Source organism: Jaculus jaculus, chromosome 7, assembly GCF_020740685.1.
Source record: "Jaculus jaculus isolate mJacJac1 chromosome 7, mJacJac1.mat.Y.cur, whole genome shotgun sequence".
NCBI lineage: Eukaryota > Metazoa > Chordata > Mammalia > Rodentia > Dipodidae > Jaculus > Jaculus jaculus.
This window is the reverse complement of record NC_059108.1, coordinates 71,918,070-71,932,717: the sequence shown is the minus strand read 5'-3', so window position 1 is coordinate 71,932,717 and position 14,648 is coordinate 71,918,070.

The window sequence follows — 14,648 nt, the reverse complement described above, 5'->3', positions numbered from 1 at the left end:
GGAACCTAGCATTCAGAATATCTAAGTTTATGTGGGACACCTGAATCACATCACCACATTCTGCCCCTGGCCCCCATAAACTGATAACCATACATGATGTAAAATGCAATGCATTCATCCAGCTTTAAAAGTCCCCATAGTCAGGCTAGAGAAATGGTTTAGCAGTTAAGCGCTTGCCTGTGAAACACTGGTTCAAGGCTCGATTCCCCAGGACCCACGTTAGCCAAATACACAAGGGGATGCAGGCATCTAGAGTTCGTTTGCAGTGGCTAGAGGCCTTGGTGTGCTTCTCTCTCTTTCTCTCTCTCTCTCTCTCTCTCTCTCTCTCTCTCTCTCTCTCTCTCTCAATAAACAAATAAATAAATTCCCCATAGTTTTTTTTTAATCAACTCCAATGATGCTCCTACATCCTCATAATCCAAGATCTTTTAGCTGAGCCATAATACCAAAAAATAACCTCCAAAAAAACCCCATAATGGCACAGAATAAACATTCACACTGCAAAAGATAGCATTGGGCATAGCAAAGAAATATTCAACCAATATAAGATTTAAACAGACCAAACATCAAATTGTAGCTCCAAGCCCAGCAACTCTAGTCAAAGACAAATCCAAGTTTGTTAATTCTAACTAGCAACAAGTCTCTGGTATTCCAATTTTACCCCTCCAGCTAGGCTGGAGGCTACTCTCAATCCTGCAAAACTTCATCCAGGGCTGGCAGCTTTCCTTAGCAGCTGTCTCAAGGTCCCGGCATCTCCACTGGATGTTCAATACAATCCATGGTTCATCCTCATGGCCATATGGGGTCTCCATGCAGGCATCCAGCAAACCTGCTTCACACTGCCCATGGCCATTTCCAAAACACAAGACTGCAGTGCAAACTCAATGACCCTCTCTTTCCTGCATTTCTTATACTGCACAATACCAGGAAGGATGCCAATTTGTTAATCCATGGGGGAATAAAGCAGACTTTGAAGAACAGGACACTCCTTGAACACTCAGGCCCCTTCAAGAGAGTCTACGTTCTTCCTGTTGCCCCAGTGCAAGTCACCTGGCCCAATATCAAAGCTTGTCATCTCTCAATCGCAGCTGAACAGGCAGCAGTTCACCCAAAGATTTTTTTTTTTTCTGTGCAATATCCCTCTGCTCACACCAGTTCATTTCTACTCAAAGCAACCCTGCACAACTTCACAACTTCTCAGGACACGGGCAGAATAGTAAGCTTCTCACACAAACTGCTAGCCCAGGCCAAGCAAAGCTCTTTCTCACCCTCATGAAACAAACCTTACAGACCTGCTGCATTCAGGTCTTTCAACTCTGACCAGAATAGTATATCAAGCTGTACTTACAACACTGTGAGGTGTCTATTAGGCCAAGGTTTCAAATCCTTCCACATTCCTCTTTAAAATCAGCTCCAAGAGGCCAAAGCCACACAGTAAGGTGTCTAGCAGCAATCCCACTCCTCGGTACCACTTTACTATTGCAGTCAGGTTCACATTGCTGGTAGAAATCACCTAACCAAGAGAAGCTTATGGGACAATGAGGTTTTGTTTTGGCTTAGAGGCTCAAGGGGAAGTCCCATGATGGCAGAGGAAAACAATGGCATGAGCAGAGGGTGGACATCACCCCTGGCCCACATAAGGTAGACAGCAGGAACAAGAGAATACACCAAACACTGGCAAGGGAAAACTGGCTATAACACCCATAAGCCTGCCCCAACAATACACTCCCTGCAGGAGGCATTAATTCCCAAGTCTCCATCAGCTGAGAACCTAGCATTCAGGGCACCTAAATTTATGAGGGACACCTGAATAAACCATCACATGTAGCTTCTGACACCAGCTGCTTCTCACTGCATTTGTCTTCTCCTGTAGTTCTTGGTGTCAAAAGTCACTAGTGGAAGAAAACCAACATTTTTGGTTTCCAGCAAGAACAGTGGCTAGAGTTTAAAAGCCATGCTGAATGATAGGATACCAACTTAAACCATGAGCACCTTGGGCTGTTGAAACAATGTTGTAGCAGAAATTACCCATTTGAGCTTCATTTTGTTTGCTCTCCAGAAACCTTATTTTCACCTAAAATTTTTCCCTAATTGCGTTTTTAAAGAAATATCTTCACATTATACAATTTTCAAATGTTTAAAAACAAAGTCCTTTAAAATTTTTTATTTGTACATCAAGGTGTCTATATGTATATATTGTTGCTGCAAATGAACGTCAAGTGCATGTGCCACTTTTTACATCTAGGTTATGTGGGTCATTTGGGAATTAAACCCAGGCAGCAAACTTTGCCAGCCAGTGCCTTTAACCACTGAGAAATCTTCCCAGCTCCCAAAACAAAAATTTTGATCTGGATGGGAACCTAAGTGGGTAAGTTCCAGCAGGGGAGTCCCCATCTAGAAATCCATTTCCCTGTACCCCAAACTTCACATAGGACCAGATATCTTGATTGGGATCTGCATGCTTAATTCCAGTAGCTAGATTCTCTTTAGGAATTCTCTTCCCTTCATCACCCTCAAACACACAGAATCCATCATCTTAACTGGGATCTAACTGGAGACAGGGCACTGAAATTTCAGCAGATGGAGTCCCATTAGGAATCCTCTTTCTTTACCCTGAGAACTCAGACTACTCCACCACTAGAGCTGGGAATCAAGCTGAGTCCAGCATTCCAGTTCACCTCAGTAGCCTTGTCACCTCATCAGGACAAGGACCTAGGATCTCCTCTTTGGTCTGGAAGCCAAGTGTAAGTTCAGCACAGCTGCAAGTTAATTGAGAATACTTCATCCATTAAGCAGTATCAAGTACCTGCAAGACTAAACCCCAAGCACCACAAAGATGAGCAAAGACAAGTGAACACAAAGAGACAACAAGCACTGCCTCAAGTACTCTCTTAACACAGTATACCAGAAAGACCTGAGTAAAGCACTGTCTCCAGAGGGTAAGTATCAACATAACACAAAAAAACCAAGCCAACATGTCTCAGCCAAGAAATACCAACCCCAAACTAGCCTAGATGCCCTTCAACTGATGAATAAATAATGAAGGTGTGACATATTTACACACTGGAGTTTTATTCATCTGTAAATCAAAATGAAATTATGAAATTTTCAGGGAAATAGATGGATCTGGAAAAGAGTATACTAAATGAAGCAACCCAAACTCAGAAAGTCAAACACTGCATATTCTGTCTCATATGTGGATCCTAACTTCAAATTTCTAGATTTGTATGTGAGTTGGAATGAAAGCCAGTAGTAGAGACCAGAAAGATAGAAAGAGGCTGTGAGGAAGGGAAGAGGATCGTGCTTAAGAGGAAGTTATAGTAGATATGCAAGTAGTACAAGGTATAAGTAGGTAGTACTAAGAGAGAATGGTTTCAAGAGAGAGGATAGAGTAGGAGGAATAGCTAATTTATGTATGTATGATTTATGTATGTATGTATGAATGTATGTATGTATGTATGTATGTATTATAAAACAGAGGGATTGGGCAGAAGTACCATAGGAAGGTGGATAATATTGTGCACAGAAGCCATAAAGATTTTATTGGAAGAAAGGTCAGTGCCAGTGTGGTGGTTTGATTCAGATGTTCTCCATAAATTTAGGTGTTCTGAATGCTAGGTTCACAGCTGACAGAGATTTGGGAATTAATGCCTTTTGGAGGCAGTGTATTGCTGGGGGTGGGCTTATGGGTATTAAAGCCAGTTTCCTCTTGCAGTGTTTGGCACATTTTCCTGTTCCTATTGCAAACCTGATGTTGGCCAGGAGGTGATGTCCATCCTCTGTTCATGCCATCATTTTCCCTGCCATCATGGAGCTTCCCCTCAAGTCTATAAGCCAAAATAAACCCTTTTTCCCCCAAAGCTGCTCTTGTTTGGGTGACTTGTGCCAGCAGTGCAAACCTGACTGCAACAGCCAGGGATGAGGTACTTTCCAGAGGGTTGCTGGCCAAGGAAGCCCCTGATGCTCCCAAAGCATTACAGGCGATTGCCAAGGATCTTGGTTGCCCCCAAGAACTAGATGATAAGAACATGTTGCTGAAGACTCCACATGCTTGGGTTGCAGGTCACTGAGAAATCAAGCTGGAGCTGAGCATAAACCTCCTTACTGTTGATTAGCTGTCAGGATTCTGGAAAGGCCTGTGCAGACTGTTGAGGGAGAAAAGTCATCAATGGTCTTAACCAGCAGTGGACCATGGAAGCTTTATGTTTGGCCAACCAGGACAAATGTGTCAAGTGGTGCAATGGTGGCATGCCTGTTATGGAAGAAATCAACTGCTCTGATTGGTCTTGAAACCTGCTCCATGGAAGTGAATTCCTGCTTGTACTGAAGAGCCATTGGCTTGGGAGGTCATAAGACCTGGGGAGGGGAACTGCTACTGTTTTGTCTTGTTAAATAGATATATTATGTCCACCAAACTGCCCTCTAAATGGTTGTGTTTATGCCCATGTATTAATGCTACTCTCATTTTTGGTTAGAGAAGCTTCTCTCTTCAGATGACCACTGGGATGACTCAGAAAATATCAAAGTATTAAGAAGTGACAGTGGAGTGTTCAGCACTAAGTGACACATCTCTATAACACTGGCCAAGGCTTAGGAACCATTGCTGAAGAAGTGGCAGAAAGAATGTAAGAGCCAAAGAAATGGGAAGACTGTTTATAATACTGTTTTCCAGTCACAAAGTGGCCTTGGCATTCATGACCTCACAGTGGCTGATGCTACCTCCACAAGACCTGCATAATTGGAGGAAAAATGATGACATCAAAATAGAAGACAGACTAGTTAGGAAAAAGGTGTGATCCGGTGGGGGAAAAGGAAGGGTAGTGGAAGGGGATTATGATCTTGGTAGATTATGGAAGTTGCTGAAAATTTATAACAAAAAGTGAAATACCGATCTTGTAGTTAGAGGACCCCCATGAGTACCACCCTGAGGAAACTCCAAACAAAAACCATTAAAAAAGATTATAAACATACAAAGACCTCAAAGAAAACACAGGAAAAAAGCATAATAAGTCCTGAATAAACTTAAAGATGACACAAATAAATGCCTACCTGAATACCAAGAGATGCTCTGCTCTCAATTTTGGTAAAAGCAAAAGCTTCTGCAAGGAAGCCAGGTCTCTTGAGAGGAAGCTAACCTCACAGTGCACGACCCATATACCCCAACGAGGAGGGTCCCTGTGGAGGGGGGAGGACAGGGAGGAGACTAACAATGGTACCATCTTGACTGAATTTACTGAGTACAAAAAAACTTTTAAATTTTTTTTTTTAAAAAAGGAAAAAGCTCCTTTTTGTAAATGTTAGTAACTGCTAGGGAGACTCAAGATTCATCAAATTGCTAAAAACAGAAAAAGGACAGTAAAGTCCTCAGCACCAAAGGGGACGTATTGACCACACCAAAAGGTTCAGAAAATATTGCCAAATGTGTGGAAGAAAGAATGTAAGAGCCACAGAATGAGGAGGAGTGCTTAGGAATACTATCTTCTGGACTCGAAAGCTGCCAGTGCACTCAGGACCTCACAGTGACTATTGTGACCTGCACAGTACTGGGCCCATCAACATGTCTTCATGGGTGATGGCGGAAGGTAACAACAACATCAAACCAGCAGAATAACCAGTTACAACAGAAAGGGAAGAAGTATTGGGGAGGGAGGATGAAAGAAAATACTGAGAGGGGATTATGATATTCCTTCCCAATGTATTCAAATCTTTTCCCATGAAGGGATACTGGGTTGTGTCGAAAGTCTGTATGCATCTATTGAGGTCATCATGTGATTTCTACTCTTGAGTCCATTTATATGATATGTTACATTTATTTATTTGCATAGATTGAACCATCCCTGAGTCCTGGAATGAGGCCAGCTTAAGTGTGATAAATAATTTTTTGCTGTGTTCCTATACAATATTTTGCAAGTATTTTCTACTTTTTGTTACATCTTTATCTGGGTTTTTGTATCAGAAAAATACTAGCACCATGGAAAGAGTTTGGTAATATTCCTTCCTTTCCTATTTTATAGAACAGTTTGACAAACATTGCTATTAATTCTTCATTGTAAATCTGATAAAATTCACCAGTGGGCTGAGCGTGGTAGTGCATGCCTTTAATCCCAGCACTTGGGAGTAGAGTTGGGAGGATCATCATGATGACCATGAGTTGGAGGCCACCCTGAGACTACATAGTGAATTCACCAGTGAATCTATCTGGACTCTGGGGGGACAGAATTTTTTTTTATTTTTTTTTTAATTGGAAGCTTTCTTGCATGGGCAAATCATATGTTGGTCCCATTGCCCTCCTCCCTGCCCCCTTCCACTGAAGGCCCTCCCAGTGGGATTATTCAGCATGGGGTTATGGGTTATGAGTTATGAGAGGAGCATCCAGTAATTGTGTATGGGTGGGGGGCAATGCCTCTGGGCACTCCTTTGCACCCTGTGGCTCTTACAATATTTCCACTCCCTCATCTGTATCCTGGAGCCTTGGTAGGTGTGTTATAATTCTACTTTAGTGTTAAGCTCTCAGAAGCTTCTGGATTTCTATTTTCATAGGTTTTGAGTGTTCTCAATGTATATCATCATCTCCCTCACACAGGTTGTCAGGGTGGCTGTGAGAACAGCACTCATGCTTAATTCACCAATTCCTCTTTGATCTCACCTGGGCCCTGGCTCATGTGAAAGTGCTGGCACATTTCATGGTATGGAGTCAGCTATCTTTTCTGGTCATGTGGATGGATTTTGGTTCTCCCAGTATAAGCTGCCTTCTGTAAAATAAAACAGATCCTGCAAAGGAGGGTGAGAGAAGCTTGGGTTAAAGGGGATTGGCATAGTTAATTAAGAGAGATTTGATGGGTCTATCTTCTATTTTGGCCAAAGACTAGTAGTCAACCTTATGACCCTCATCTCCATAGGATTCTGGCTTGAATCCCAGTACCAGCTGAGTTCATTCCCATTGAGTGGGTCTGTTATCTAATCATAGAGCCATTGGGTTACCTGTGCAGGCTGAGGGCCACTATTGTACAGGTGTGTACATCCTGTCTAGCTGATTGAGTTTGTCGCTAGCAGGATCTCCTGTTTGTTCAAAACATTGGTGGCCATCTCCCTCTCCCCTGCCCCCCATGCACACTCCAGAAGCTCACACTTCCCAGCACTATGAGGGCTAGCCAGCAGGGAGCTGTCTTCCCTCCAAATTCCAGCAAGAGCTCTTGATGTTCTGTGTCAGCAGCTTGTGATGTCTGCAGCAATAGGGTCTTACCTTTTAACTCAGATGGTAATCAAGGGCTTTGACCGAAGCCTATCTAGGTTTGGGGACCTCACAGGTCTCTCTGACCAACAGCTCATTGTGGGGTGCAACCCATTTCTGGTACAAGCCAGAACCAGTGGTTTTAGGATTAGGCTTCCTCCTGCTCATTCCCAGGCAGATGATGCCTCCACACTCCTATTGAGTGTTTTATCTTTTAGTTTGCTATTCAGGGGGAAAGTTTTTAGTACTAATTCATGTTGGCTTTAGTTTTGTGTATATCTCCCCAATACTTCCTTTCCTTTCCCCTCCCTCTAAACCTTCTTCTCTATTATCTGTCTCTCAAGTTTCCTGTCAGGTATGCCTCAGAGCACTTTTTTTTAATTGCTGCCTCAATATCATTGCTTGTTATAAATCTGTTTAAATTATTTATCTCATCTTCATTTGATTTAGTTTTTAATCTAGAAATTCATCTATTTTTTTAATTTTTATTGGAAAGTTGCAAGAACATAATGTAATTTGATCATAATCTCCTCTCATTACCTTCTTTAGTCTTCTCTCCCCTACTCCCTTTCCATGGAACACTTCATTCTTTCCTACTAGTCTATTTTCTTTTAAGTTCATATTATTTTCTCTTCATTTTCACCTTTTTATTCCCTGAGTCTTGGTGGGTGTTTTGTTAAAATTAATTAAGTAAGTAATTTTAACAGATTATACTCTTTTGTTATTTATTGATTTATTTTAAAATTAAATTTATTATTTTTTTAAGTTGGAACTTTGTATAGATACATCAAGGGTTGGTACTATCACTTCCCTCCTCCCTTCCCCCACTCCACTGAGGGCCCCTGTTGCAGTCAGGTTCACATTGCTGGTAGAAATCACCCAACCAAGAGCAGCTTGTGGGAAAAAGAGGTTTATTTAGGCTTACAGGCTCGAAGCTCCACGATGGCAGGTGTAGCAAACAGCTTCAGGTTCACTGAGATGAAATTTCAGACCAGACACACTTATGGAGGAAGGGATATTTATTGAAGCTTACAGATCCAGGGGAAGTTCCATAAATGGCAGAAGAAGCTGGCCTGCCTTCATAGGGCCAAGCAGAAATAGAGAAGCACAAGCCAAAACACCAAAAGCCACATACCACACTTCAGGAACTCCAGCTAGGCACACTTTGCATATCTTTAGATTGAAATCTAAAACCCACCACCACACCTTAAGATCCACCCAGTGACACTGCCTCCAGCCAGGTGGCTGCAGATGCAAACTACAAAGAAATTTAAAAAAAAAAAAACTGAATATATTGGGGGCCATCTATTTAAACCACCACAGCAGGGGAAAATGAGGGCATGAGTGGAGGGTGGACATCACCCCCTGGCCAACATAAAGTGGACAACAGCAACAGGAGAGTGTGCCACACACTGGCATGGGGAAACTGGCTATAATACCCATAAGCCTGCCCCCAACAATATACCATCTCCAGCAGGTGTTAATTCCCAAATCTCCATCAGCTGAGAACCTAGCATTCAAAACACCTAAGTTTATGGGGGACACCTGAATCAAATCACCATAGCCCCTCTGAGTAGGCTTGCTGGTACTCACCATGGAGTTGTGGATTATGAATTATAAGAGCAGCAGTCACTCATGTTGGGGTTGGAAAGGCTTCTGGCTATTTCCTACCACCCTGTCACTCTTACATTCTTTCTGACCCCTCTTCCACAAAATTCCCTGAGCCTTCGTGGGTGTGCTTTAATTCTACTTTAGTGCTGAGCTCTCAGCCACTTCTGGATTTCTGCTTTGGTGCATTTTGAGTATCCTTGGTGTCTGTCTCCATCACCCTGGCTCAGGTTGTCAGTCCTACCTTGGAAGGAGTATTCTTGCTCATCTCCAATTCTGTTTGTGTTTTCACCTGGGCTCAGTGGAAAGGAAACCATATCTGGAATTAGGAACCAAGTCAGAATCCTATGGAGGCCAAAATTATGGACTCCAATGAGAAGCTTCCACTAGTCATTGGCCAAAAGTGAGAATATGCCCATCAAAATCTTCTAAATTAACAATGCTTATACCCTTTAACCTATCCTGATCCCACTTCCCATTGGAGAATCTGTTTTTCTTTTTCAGAAAGCAGCGAGAACTGAGGACAACCAAAATCTATCAGTCAACAGGACAAGGATAGCTGACACCAAGTCAGTAGGCGAACCACATCTAGCATATTTCACTTTTTAAATTAAGCAACGTATTTCATCATATAGTACTCTGTGACCTTAGACCAACTATGTAAAACTCAATTCATCATATGTACAAAAACAGTCACATGAATTAATTCATGTAATGCACTTAACACTGCCTGGCTCACAGAAATGACTTGGTGATTCCTGCTGTTTTCAATATTCTTGCGTTGTTCTCTATATTTTCTGGCTTAATTATAGCATACTGAGAAGTGGTTCTTTTCTGGTTTTGTGTTTTGGTGTTTCCTGTGTCTGGATTGCCATATATTTCTCTTATTTTGGGAAAGTTTTTTTCTAAGATTTTAATGTGTTTACTGTGCATTTAGACTGAAATTCTTCTCTTTCTATACCCATAGTTCCTATATTTTTTCTTTTCATAATATCCCAAATGTCTTGAAAGTTCTCCTCATGCCTTCTTACTCATCCATCTTTGTCCTTGTTGGAGTGATCCAATTTCTTCATCTTGTCTTCAATTTCAGCTACTCTGTTCTCTCTTTGATCTTTTCTCTTGGTGCAGTTTTCAACAGAAATTGTTTTTATTTGACTTACTGTGTTTATTATTTCTCATATGTCTGTTCAGTTTGCTTTAGCACTTCCATGTCGACTGAATTCTTCTTTAATGTCTGTATGAACCTCATTTTAGTTAGTTATTTGTTGTGTGTGTGTTTCTCTTGAGTTTGCCTTCTTTGACTTCTTTGAACATTCTAATAGTCATTCTTCAAGTTCTCTTGGATTTCATCTACTGTCAATGGAGGTCATTTTTGTGAGATTAATTGTTTGGGGGGATTAATTTTTCATGTTTCATATTACTGTGTTGGGATATGCATCTGGGGTTATTTCATTGTTTGATTTTTACCAGCTGATTATTTTCACTGAAGGCTGTGTGTGTGTGTTACATGTTCATATGTGCATTATGTATATGCATGGTACAGTTGCAGATGGAGGTCAGAAGTTGATGTCAGGGGTCTTTCCACTTTATTATTTAAGGCAGGATCTCTTTCTAAAGCTGGAGCTCACTGATTCAGCTAGACTGGCTAGCCAATGAAGCTCAGGGATTCCCTGCCTCTACTTCCCTAGAACTGGGATTACAGGCACATACTACATTTTTACATGGATTTTTTTGGATTCCCACTCAAGCCCTCACAGTTGTGTGGCATGCACTTCACTGACTGCGATGCACAAGTAGAGTGGGGCTAGGCTGTGGTGGTAAAGTCGGGTGGTGTCGTTCAGAAGTTCTAGCTTCAGCTGAGGAGCTCAGTGTGTCTGCTATGGCCTCTATATTACTCTCAGGTTAGAAGACAACTACAGGAGAAACCGCAGGTGCTGGATATGCCCACTAGCAAATGTCACACCAGGAAAATGACAGTAGTGGTCCCTTGACTTTGACAATTGTTGTACATTAAATGAACAAGAATGGTATGGAGTAGACTAGGGTTTTAGTTACTATATTTATGAATTAGAAGAAAGTGTGATACATGATACTAGGGACTAATATTATATAAACTTTGAAAAAAATCAAAGGGGAAAAGTATCAGGAAGGGGAAAGTTTCAATACTGTTAGGGTTCATAGTCCTTACAGGTTGTTAAAACTATTGAAGATTTTAATTGTGAGGTATAAATGATGGGGTAAAGAAGAAAGTGGAGAAGAGTTTGGAATGAAAGGGCAGTTATTAGTTGTGGTTGGGAAGAGTAGTAGAGCAAGTCCAATAAAGACTGGGTAAAAGAATACAGAGAAGAATCCTAAAGCCTAACTAAGCTATATTCAAACAAAAGAAAAATAAATATGAGATACATAAGCAAGAGTGTATATTTAAAAACATGCAATAGGGGCTGGAGAGATGGCTTAGCCATTAAGGAGTTTGCCTGTAAAGCCAAAGAACCCAGGTTCTGTTCCCCAGAACCCACATGAACCACAGCCAGATGCACAAGGGGGCACATGCATCTGGAGTTTGTTTGCAATGACTGGAGGCCCTGGCATGCCCATCCCCCATCTCTCTGTCAAATAAATAAATAAAAATAAAATATAAATATAATTTTTAAAATATGCAATAGCTGGGCGGGGTGGCACACACCTTTAACCCCAGCACTTGGAAAGCAGAGGTAGGAGGATCTCTGTGAGTATGAGATTAGCCTGAGACTACATAGTGAATTTCAGGTCAGCCTGGACTAGATCAGGATCCTACCTCAAAAATCAAACAAGGGCTAGAGAGATGACTTAGCAATTAAAGCACTTTCCTGCAAAGCAAAAGGATCAATGTTCAACTCTTAAGATCCCACATAAGCCAGACAGACATACAAAGTGACACAGCACACAAGGTTTCACATGCATACAAGATGGCACTCATATCTGGAGTTTGATTACAGTGGCTGGAGGCATTGGCATGACAATTCTCTTTTTCTTCCCCCCACCCCACACACATTTTTTTAAAAGGCCAGTTTGTTGTGCTTGTCTCAAAAAAACAAAAACACCCAAAATAAAAATAGGCAATATAGTTTTTAAAAACCAAAAATGACCAAACATGCAAACAACCAGACAATGTAAAGTAAGCATAATAAGTATAGTAAAGATACATTAACTTTTTAAAAATGTTGATCTGTCAGTGTTACCTCCATGGTGGGATGGATTGTGAATTCTTTCCCTCCCTGTGATGTCTTGTGCAGCAAACTTCGCTGGTAGGGGTACAATTCCAGTTCATATCTATAGAACCAGCTTGGGGCAAGTTACTGCCCCAAGGAAGTTTAGACCCATTTGTCTTTTGGTGTGAATTTCCAGCTGAGTTGAGTAAGCAGTCCAATTGGTCATTGGTGTTTTCTTGGCTCAGCTTGTCTTATCTCAGCTCAGTCCAGTCCTGTGTGGGAGAGAGGCAGGTGAGATCCCTTGGCTTCAGGTACAGTTTGTGTTCCCAGGGCCAGCATATGATGGCAGGAAGGTCGTCAGATGTTGTGTGGTGGTCCCCACAGACCTCTGCCAGTCCCTTCAGCCTCCAATCCTGCAAGGTACTTCTTGCAGGTCTTATTTCCAATTTTTGCTCATGGAGGAAATGAACTTCCTTTAATACATTTCTATGTTTACATGTGCAAAAATTTCTGTAGGTAGGATACATCATTAAAGGAGAACCCCACTACTGCTGAGGTTTGTGATTGTTTTCAATATCCATTAATCATTCAAATTGTCCTTCTAGATATACATAGCTCTTGGATATTTAAATTGAATTTTTGCTTTCCACAATTATTTTAATATATTCCATAATTGTCAATTTTCACTAGGTAGATCATCAAAAATATTATCTCCTAATCCAAACTTGCTTTGGCACTTTATGATGCCTTTGATGAACAGACAATTTAGATTTTCAGACTTAAGTTTACCAATTTATCCCTCTTGCCTTTGTAGTCACATGTCTGATGGAATATAGGGGAAATTGTGCTTTGACATAATCCCTCATTATTTTTATCATGCTCAGAAACTCTAAGTATTTGAATACATAAGCCTTAAAATAATTACTTTAACCAGTCAGAGATCACCTTTCATCTTGAATGACACATTTACATGGCTTACAAATATTTATTCCTTGAGAAAAATCTTTTAATCACCCATAAAAAGATCAGCTTAGCATATTGTCTTATAATTTTTTTCCTTCACAATATTGGCCATGATTTATGGTCAAATACTTATGTGTCCTTCCACTCAAGATAAGAAACCATGTCAGTGTCAGCTACTCCATCGCCAGCTGCATGGCGGAACATCCCTTCCCTAGGCACCAATTCTCCAAGGTTGCTGTAATGCCATTTCCCCCATGTCAACTCACACTATGGAAAATTTCAAAATTCACAAGAAACACCTCTGTCAATCCACAGTGATCTCTTTCTGAGGTTCTGGCTGTGGCTACAATGACTCTGAAGAGTCAACGGCTCTTTCAACAGAGTGAACCCTGAAAGGATAATTTGTGGTTAGAGCAGTTAATTGCAGTTCGTGGTTATTGCCTAATTATAATGAACTCTCAACCACATAGCATCCCCAGTGTTTTACATTCTATGACATTTTCAAAGAAACAGTTTGTCTTTATTATCTTTAAGGCACTGAAAGAGGCATCAACATTTATAATAATTATGACTGGTTCAGGCCATTGGGATATCTACCATATACCCATATGGCATAGTGCAGAGAATTTTAATGTGCAGACCCTCCACACACCACCACACTCCCATTATCAACCTGTTGTAGGTTTCCCTGAAAATATCAGTTCTATTCTCCTCCCTTCTGCCTTCCAAAATTCAGGCTGGAAGCAATATTCCAGATGGCAACATTGAGAGCCTTGAGCATGTGTTGGACTGCTGATATATATATGTAAAGGGAAAACTGGATGGAAATCACACAGAAGTTAGCCAAGTGTGGTAGCTAATACCTGTAATCCCAGAATTCAAGAAGCTGAGACAGAGGATCAGAAGAAGTCCAAGGCCAGCATGGGCTGTATAGCAAGTTCCAGGCTAGTGGTCTACCTAAAGTTTAAAAAAACATTCTTCACATAAATGACAAAACAAAAGCTATGCTTAGTTTCAACTTTTAGTATGGCATGTCCCTAGAATAGAAACTTAATGATAGAAGGCATCTAGAAAGGAGACTGACCATCAGACAAGTTGAAAGAAACTGAAAAATTTACAAAGGCAAAACACATGCTAGAGATAAAATTAGTGATAGAGAGACAAGGGTAAGAAATGAAAGTTTGGGGCTAGAGAGATGGCTTAATGGTTAAGGCACTTGCCAATGAAGCCTAAGGACCCAGGTTCAATTCCCCAGTACCCACAAAAGCCAGATACACAGGTGGAGCATGCATTTGTAGTTCATTTGCAATGGCTGGAGACCCTGGCGTGCCCATTCATTCTCTCTCTCTCTCTCTCTCTCTCTCTCTCTCTCTCTCTCTCATAAGTAAATAAAATATTTTTACAAAAGAAATAAAGTCTTTTTCCCCAGTTCCCTGGGGAGCCCAAGAAGAACCCAGAAAGTTTCTCTTCTGTTAATCCACCTTCAGCTGTCTTCCCAGTATTAGTAAGTAACTTAAAAACTGGCAGGTGATTTCTCTACTACACCTCTCCTTAGCACCCACACATTTTCTATTTTGCACTCCTTGCTACTTTCTTCCCTAAAAACATAAAAGCTCAACATGAACACTGAATTCAGTGCTATCATTGAGCACAGCAGA